This window comes from Bicyclus anynana, chromosome 8, assembly GCF_947172395.1.
Source record: "Bicyclus anynana chromosome 8, ilBicAnyn1.1, whole genome shotgun sequence".
Classification (NCBI taxonomy): domain Eukaryota; kingdom Metazoa; phylum Arthropoda; class Insecta; order Lepidoptera; family Nymphalidae; genus Bicyclus; species Bicyclus anynana.
Genome location: NC_069090.1, coordinates 7,674,914 through 7,681,984, shown reverse-complemented (window position 1 = coordinate 7,681,984; position 7,071 = coordinate 7,674,914). Strand labels below are relative to the sequence as shown.

At 36.0% G+C, this 7,071-nt stretch overlaps 1 long non-coding RNA gene across 1 annotated transcript; it reads left to right on the top strand.

Annotated features, from left to right (window-relative positions):
* The first annotated feature begins 970 nt into the window (after positions 1-970).
* On the top strand, positions 971-2,887 carry LOC112054887 (uncharacterized). The gene is made up of 3 exons (XR_002887474.2): positions 971-1,046; positions 1,671-1,773; positions 2,789-2,887. It is a non-coding gene; the product is annotated as an uncharacterized LOC112054887 (long non-coding RNA).
* Positions 2,888-7,071: the final 4,184 nt, after the last annotated feature.

Here is a 7,071-nt window from a genome sequence, read left to right as displayed (position 1 = left end):
GCTGTGACTAGTTACCACCCTACCGAAAAAGACGTACCGCCAAGCGATATAGTGTTCCAATACGATGTCGTGTAGAAACCGAAAGGGGTGTGGATTTTCATCCTCTTCCTAATAGATTAGCCCGCTTCTATCTTAGATAGCGTCATCACTTACCATCAGGTGAGATTGTAGTCAAGGGCGAACTTGTAAAGAATAAAAAAAGTAAGTCGTTAAAATATGTTGATAATGATGGTCATGTTTCTTTCAGATTGCCGGTGTAGTCGCAACGTTCTCTATGATATTTCTACAGTTTCGCTTAGATCTAGCAGAACTATAATATTGAAATTAATGTAAAAAATATCTAGAAATATACATAAGTTATTTTATAATATTTTGTTATTTATAACTGACTTCAAAAAAAGGAGGTTCTCAATTCAACGATTGTTTTTTTAAATGTTGTTGCTAGATCGTAATTTCATGAAGTACCTACCAAATTGGTACTTTACAAAAGTAAAAAATCAAAAATACTGAAATACGTCTCTGAAGTCGCTTCATTTATCCTATACAAATCGCGAGGTTATTCAATCACATTAAAGGCAAAATTTAGATCTAGAAAATTCCGATCTAAAAAGATTTTTTAGGAAACTGGTAAGTAATTGGTGAAAAATTATTTAATCAGATGGTTAAATCATTTTTTACAAATATCTAACTTTAGGAGCAATAAACACAACGTTTATCAACGCTCTGTCGCCCTTAAAAATGATTGCTCTGAAAATTATTATAAAAATAACTCATCATCTATGTCCATTGTAGCGACATACAGTCTATCGTAAATGTTCTATTTAAAAAACTAGTGCAAAGTATTTTAGCCTTTCCACCTTAGAAATAGGGTTTAAATCTGTACAAAATATTTTACAATACTCAGATAATATTTGTGGGATCCTATTCGATCTATATAAGCTCGCAACACGAACTCGGCGTTTAGGTTTTGGTGATACACTTGTGCATACAAAATGAAGTTTTTTGCAATGATGCTGTCAATCTTAGCTATTGTGCTCACCGTTGTGGTAAGTGTATATCTGGTGCTTAATAGTTCTGTGGTCTATGGTCTTGAAATCAATCAAAAAATAGTTAAGCCTGAAGTTAAGCCAAGAGGAGCCGTGAAATTAGACCTTCTTATTATGGTGTTACATCCCCATGCCTTGAGAGCACTTTATGCCCTCGGTCCCGGCCATTTTTTTTTTTTATTTTTATATTCGGCTCACTGTTGAGCTCGACTCTCCTCTCAGAATTAGAGGGGTAAGGCCAATAGTCCACCACGCTGGCGCATTGCGAATTTGCAGACTTCACACACGCAGATAATTAAGAAAATACTCTAGTATGCAGGTTTCCTCACGATGTTTACCTTTACCGTTTGAGACACGTGATATTTAATTTCTTAAAATGCACACATTTGAAAAGTTGGAGGTGCATGCCCCGAACCCACACCCTCCGGAATCGGAGGCAGAGGTCATATCTACTGGGCTATCACGGCTCTCATGGTGTAATTCATCATCATCATCATCATCATCATGTCAGCCGATGGACGTCCACTGCAGGACATAGGCCTTTTGTAGAGACTTCCAAACATCACGATATATACGGTGTCATTACTATGTAGTAGTTATTTAAATCAATTATTTTGTTACTAGGGTGCTATGAGTACTACGAGAGCAGGTATAAAGGAACATGACCATGATCGCGCCGGTTGCAACAGGTCTGGGGGTCCGCCACCTCCCCCACCGGCTCCCACTAGTAAGTTCACTCACTTTGCTATATTAATAAATAAGAAAAATATTCGTAGTAGAGGTTTTTATATAGATAGAATAGAAGATAGAGCTTGTACGAAGAAATACAGTCAAGCTTATTTCTGCCATCAATCAGCATTGCTTGGGTCGTAATCCTTGTGTGACGGTCGTGATCTCCATCTCTGATCTTTGTCCTTAGGATGTTACGCCATCTTTTTCTATCTCCGGCTACGCGAAGAGCATTCGTAAATATTAGTCTCGAGTGTAGTGCGGATTAGCGGGGTTATTATGTAACTCGGTGTACCATTCAAGTAATCAGTCACTACATCATTTTTGATCGTATTTTCGTCACTACAATCATCTAACATTGTGTTTTTAGCGAAATGACACAATAATCGTCATATTACGTATAGTAACATTAGTCTAGTAGGGGTAGTAGCAGGTAATAACGTTATTTTAACGAAAAACTGATATTTACGTCATTTTGTTGAAATATTCATGTTAGACGATTGTTAAAACAAAATATCATTGCCACTTGATGTAAAATGGTGTAGTCAAGGTAATTTCGTGGAAATAACTATATTAGATGATCACAAAAACGAAAATACGACGAAAATCGATGTAGTGATTCATTGTTTGAATGGTACACTGAGATATATAATAAAGCCGCTGTTCGGACCAACGCACCGGGCTACGCCGCCGCGGTTTTAGTCCTTCCACCTTGTCAGTAATAACTAATTTTTCCAGATTATCTCCGTCTTTCCTGGCAATGTGTTCGAATTACTCTAGAATACGCTTGAGACATATGGTAGGTCTGCAGATTTTAGGGTCCACATCTCAGCCTCATAGAGAAAGATGTATAATTGTATATTTGCCTGTCAAATTATAGGCAAATTATGGCGATGCCTCATTTTTGTGTTGCGTAGCCTCCTCGACAGATCAATGCATTGTATGCCACAACTGCGTTGCGTTGTCGCTTAAAATAAAAAAATAAAAATTGTAACATCCACATTTTTTTGCAGACACTACCACGGGCTAGACGTACAGAGGCCATGACTTCGAAAGCAATCAATACGACATCCACGCGTTATACTATCTAATAAACCTGGGCATATCGAAAACTGTTTTATTAATTAACCCTATTTTCGTGAACTAACTTTTATATAGTTATTATGAAAAGGTTGCATAACAGAGGCTATTAAAATATAAGTGCGTCTTATAAATCGAACGAAGTGAATTTTATAATAGAGACACGAGTATTTTATTATCAAGAAATGCAGCGTTTCATACTCTACTTTATCTAATCACATGCAAAAAATTTTATAAATATAACTTAAAAACATAATGTATTACATGGATCTCACAACTTTTTACGGTAGAACAACTGTGTGGCGAGAATTGGTATATTTTACAAGGTTTGTTTTTGATAGCAGCTTTCGTTTGCAATTTTTGTCGCGTCATAATTCTAAATTAGAAAACTGTAGACGCGCGATTTTGTATCATACCAGACAGAACAGACAGACACAAAAATTGATAAAAAGTTTGTTTGTGTTTTATTAAGTATCGTGTAAAATAAACGTGCTTGACACTTCGACGTATTTGTATATATTGATTCTGATAGATGTTAGATATGAACAATAAGTGGGTGGAAAAGCAGGAGGGAGTAGTGTTTGTTTTTGTACGCAGTGCGATGGAAAACAATGAACGTCACGGCTGGAAACTCAAGTAAGATTATTGGAAAATAATAATATTGCCATAGATCGATAGACATACACATTACGTATATCGGAAGATTATTGGAAATTAATATTGTTGCCTTAGATCTAAGATAGACATACATACTCGTACATGAATACAATAGGGATGATGACAGTTTTTTAAATTGTATATAAATTAAGAGTATGTTAATAGTAAAGCAATTTTCTAAAAGTAACAGGATATCTGCGATCATTACATTCGGAGCTACAGGAATTTAAAGAGACAGTTGCGGCGCTGCCGCGGATCCCTGAAAAACGCTCCATACAAAATGGCACGAACTAGTGACGTCGTTGGCTCGCTGATCGTTGGCTCGCTGATCACATTTAATGTAAGGAAACGTACTCCATGACGCACGGTTGAGGGTCTAGACTCTTGTAACCTGCTACCTACCAATACTACCCCGGTCTCAACACTATAATACCCATTGGCTACTGTATTTAACTATGGTACAAGTACAAGAACTTTCAGCCTTAATAAAATAAGATTTGTCTGGCTATCGCAGGCATACAGTATTATAGCTTGGCAACTTCGTTCGTAACATTCCCGAAGGTATGTGCGGGCCGGGGAGCGTAAAGCGATGAATGAAAACCCCATGACTGATGGCCCTCTCTTTCCTGCACGTACGATTATGCACCCGCGCAGTCTTTCCCCCCGTCGCCCTCATATCATGGGAGTGTCATTAACGAACTTGCCAACATTGTATTTTTATGCTATTTATTTATTAGGTAATCGCTGTCACTGACATCACCTACTAATTATTGCAATGAGAGATTGAATGCCGATAGCGATACTCTCTATTATTATAACGCTAATGGATCCTGAATATGTAAGTAGGTAATTAGGTATAATTTAATATTCTTATTTCTACTTAATTTTTTTACACTTTATTTTTAGTTTTTGACAATGCTTATAAATGCAAAATTGGAATACGAAACACATTGACTGAAACTGCTATCAGTACAGGTTAATTCAGCATTCCACATTTTGATAAATTGTGAATAAATTAATTCACAAATAATATTTAACCTTTTAAATTTGTATTATTTGTCTCTGATTGAATTTTGAAAATTCTACCATGCTTTAGTGAGCACATTATCAATGGATACTCCGGAGTCAGAGTCAGGCGTTGTGTCGGGCGCGACCGCCATAGTGTTGCGAGCGAGCAAGTTTGTCGGCGTCGCGCCGCTGCGGTTCACGCGCGGTTGCGGCGATGACTTCCATGTTATCGTTTGCCGGACTGCGGCGATCATCAGTGCTATAGCCATCACTGTGTTACGTTAGTATCTTAGTTTTAAGAATATACTTTGTAGTCAATAATGATGGTCCGAGATCTGGTCGACATTTTTGGGTAGGTATTTGTAGCAAGCCTATCTCCCTAAGCCATCACGCTCCACAGTATCATAACTCCATAAGTGCTTATTGATATTTGCTTATGGTAGGAGTAACAGCTGATAAATTGTTTACGTCAAAACCGAAGTATACTTCGTTTGCAGTTAATGACAATTTTGTTTCGGTCTTTTGACTGCATTTGTTAAAAATTGTCTTTTTTGCAGTCGGATTGTTTGAAAAAATTATTTAAATCGTTAAATTATCGTTAATTTTTTCGGGTTCTAAACAATATATTGTTTACATTTTTATAAAGGAGGTTTCATAAGAATAAAGTGATGCGGTACAATTTCCCGCAAATACACTATGTTAGGCACAATACCTTACATACTTAGGACTACAAAAAATCGTTGTATACTCTATGGCAAAACCCCAATATAACCCCTGTAGTTCAAGGTTACGCGCAGTAGGACTGGCAGACACACTAAGGTCCGTAATTCAATGCAGCTATTTTTCATAATGCCATTTTATTACAGCGAGAATTTATTCATGGTCCTTTTTTTTAGGAATTCCAGTAATGAGCGTAATATACTGTTTCATTAAAAATAATTCAAAAATAAATATTTTAGCGTCGGGTGCATCAATAGTGTCTTACGCCGTTAATTATGCGTTCATAATAACAATAACAAGTTTGGGTGTGATTACTGGCAAATATCGGATGCGAACACTACTGTATATAGTCACTCGATTGCAGGAGGTAAAATATAACTATTTTGTTTATAAATGTTTTTACTTTTGACTTTTTTTTACTTTTTACTCTAATTTTCCCCTACTTTTTATTACATAATCATCATCATATCAGGCGATGAACGTTCAGTGCATGACCTAGGCCTTTTGTAGGGACTTTCAAACTTTTGTAGGGACTTTTATAGGTACGTTACTGAGCCGCCTACATCCAGTAACTTTTTGCAACTCTCTTGATATCTGAGTGGTCGAATAGCACTTGTGATTCACGGTACACTTTTATTTTTTTATGAAAAGTGTACCGTGCACCGTGCACTACTCCTTATTATCCCAGTAATAAAATAATCTGTCAAGTGGAGTGCACCCTATTTTCTTAAGTTTATGGAAACTAAGGCATATTTCTAATACGGTATGCGCAGTAAAAAATATAAAAAACTAGGTATTCTTACTTTCCTACATAGGTAACAAAAAGTATCCAAAAAACACAGATTTTTAAAGAATATGGGATTCCATATAACTAAATGTATTGCAGGTGTATAGTATAATAATACGTTACAGTTTTCCTGTAATATTAATATTAAACGTATTTCACGGATTGAATTTTAAACGAATTTCACGGATTGAATTTTTAACGCATTTCACGGATTGAATTTTTAACGCATTTCACGGATTGAATTTTAATTTTTAGATCAACGGCCACAGCAGCAGTGAAAATGTATATGAACCCAAATCCTGGAAAGTTTGGTTTAGCCTGGTGGCGATATTAATTGGAAGTTTCGCTCTGTATCTACTTGATTTATTTTCGATCCTTGAAATTGATGGCGTGTCACAATGTATGAGTATGTACGAACTTATTTTTAACAACAATGTAAAAACGGTATACTCGTAATAAATACCCGCTTGTATCCACTCCTAATTCAGTATTTCCCGACTAGTTGGAGGGGAATGGGATTATTGGTCATATTTAAGAGACATGACAAATATTCTTTAAAAAAAAAACTATTACTACTCGTAGTAAGTGAGTAGCTGAATTCTACGAATTGTCTGTGCCTTACTGTTAATGCTCAAACTCTTTTTCTATTGTATGACCTTATATTAATCGTATTACTTTCAGATGACGTCATTATTTGGACTTCATTTCACTTTGAGTACATGATAATAAATTTGTTGTTAATGCAGCATATGTTTTTGTTCTATAACGTAAACTCAACAATGAAAGCCCTCAATAAACGTCTATACGAACATTTCTTCATTGAGATTCGTAAGTATTTGATGAATTACTTTTAATTGCAAATCAACTCAACTCCCTCCCACTTTCTAGTGTCCTTTTTAGGAAGTAAAGTAGTGTTTTGGAAATCGGTTAAAAAGCAGGTTGTTATCGTTTCAACAAATTTTCAATAGGTACTCGTAGTAACTGAAGAACTCTGAAGAAGGAAGGTTATGCTCTCTTTCTTCTGTCCTGTCAGTGTGACTCTAG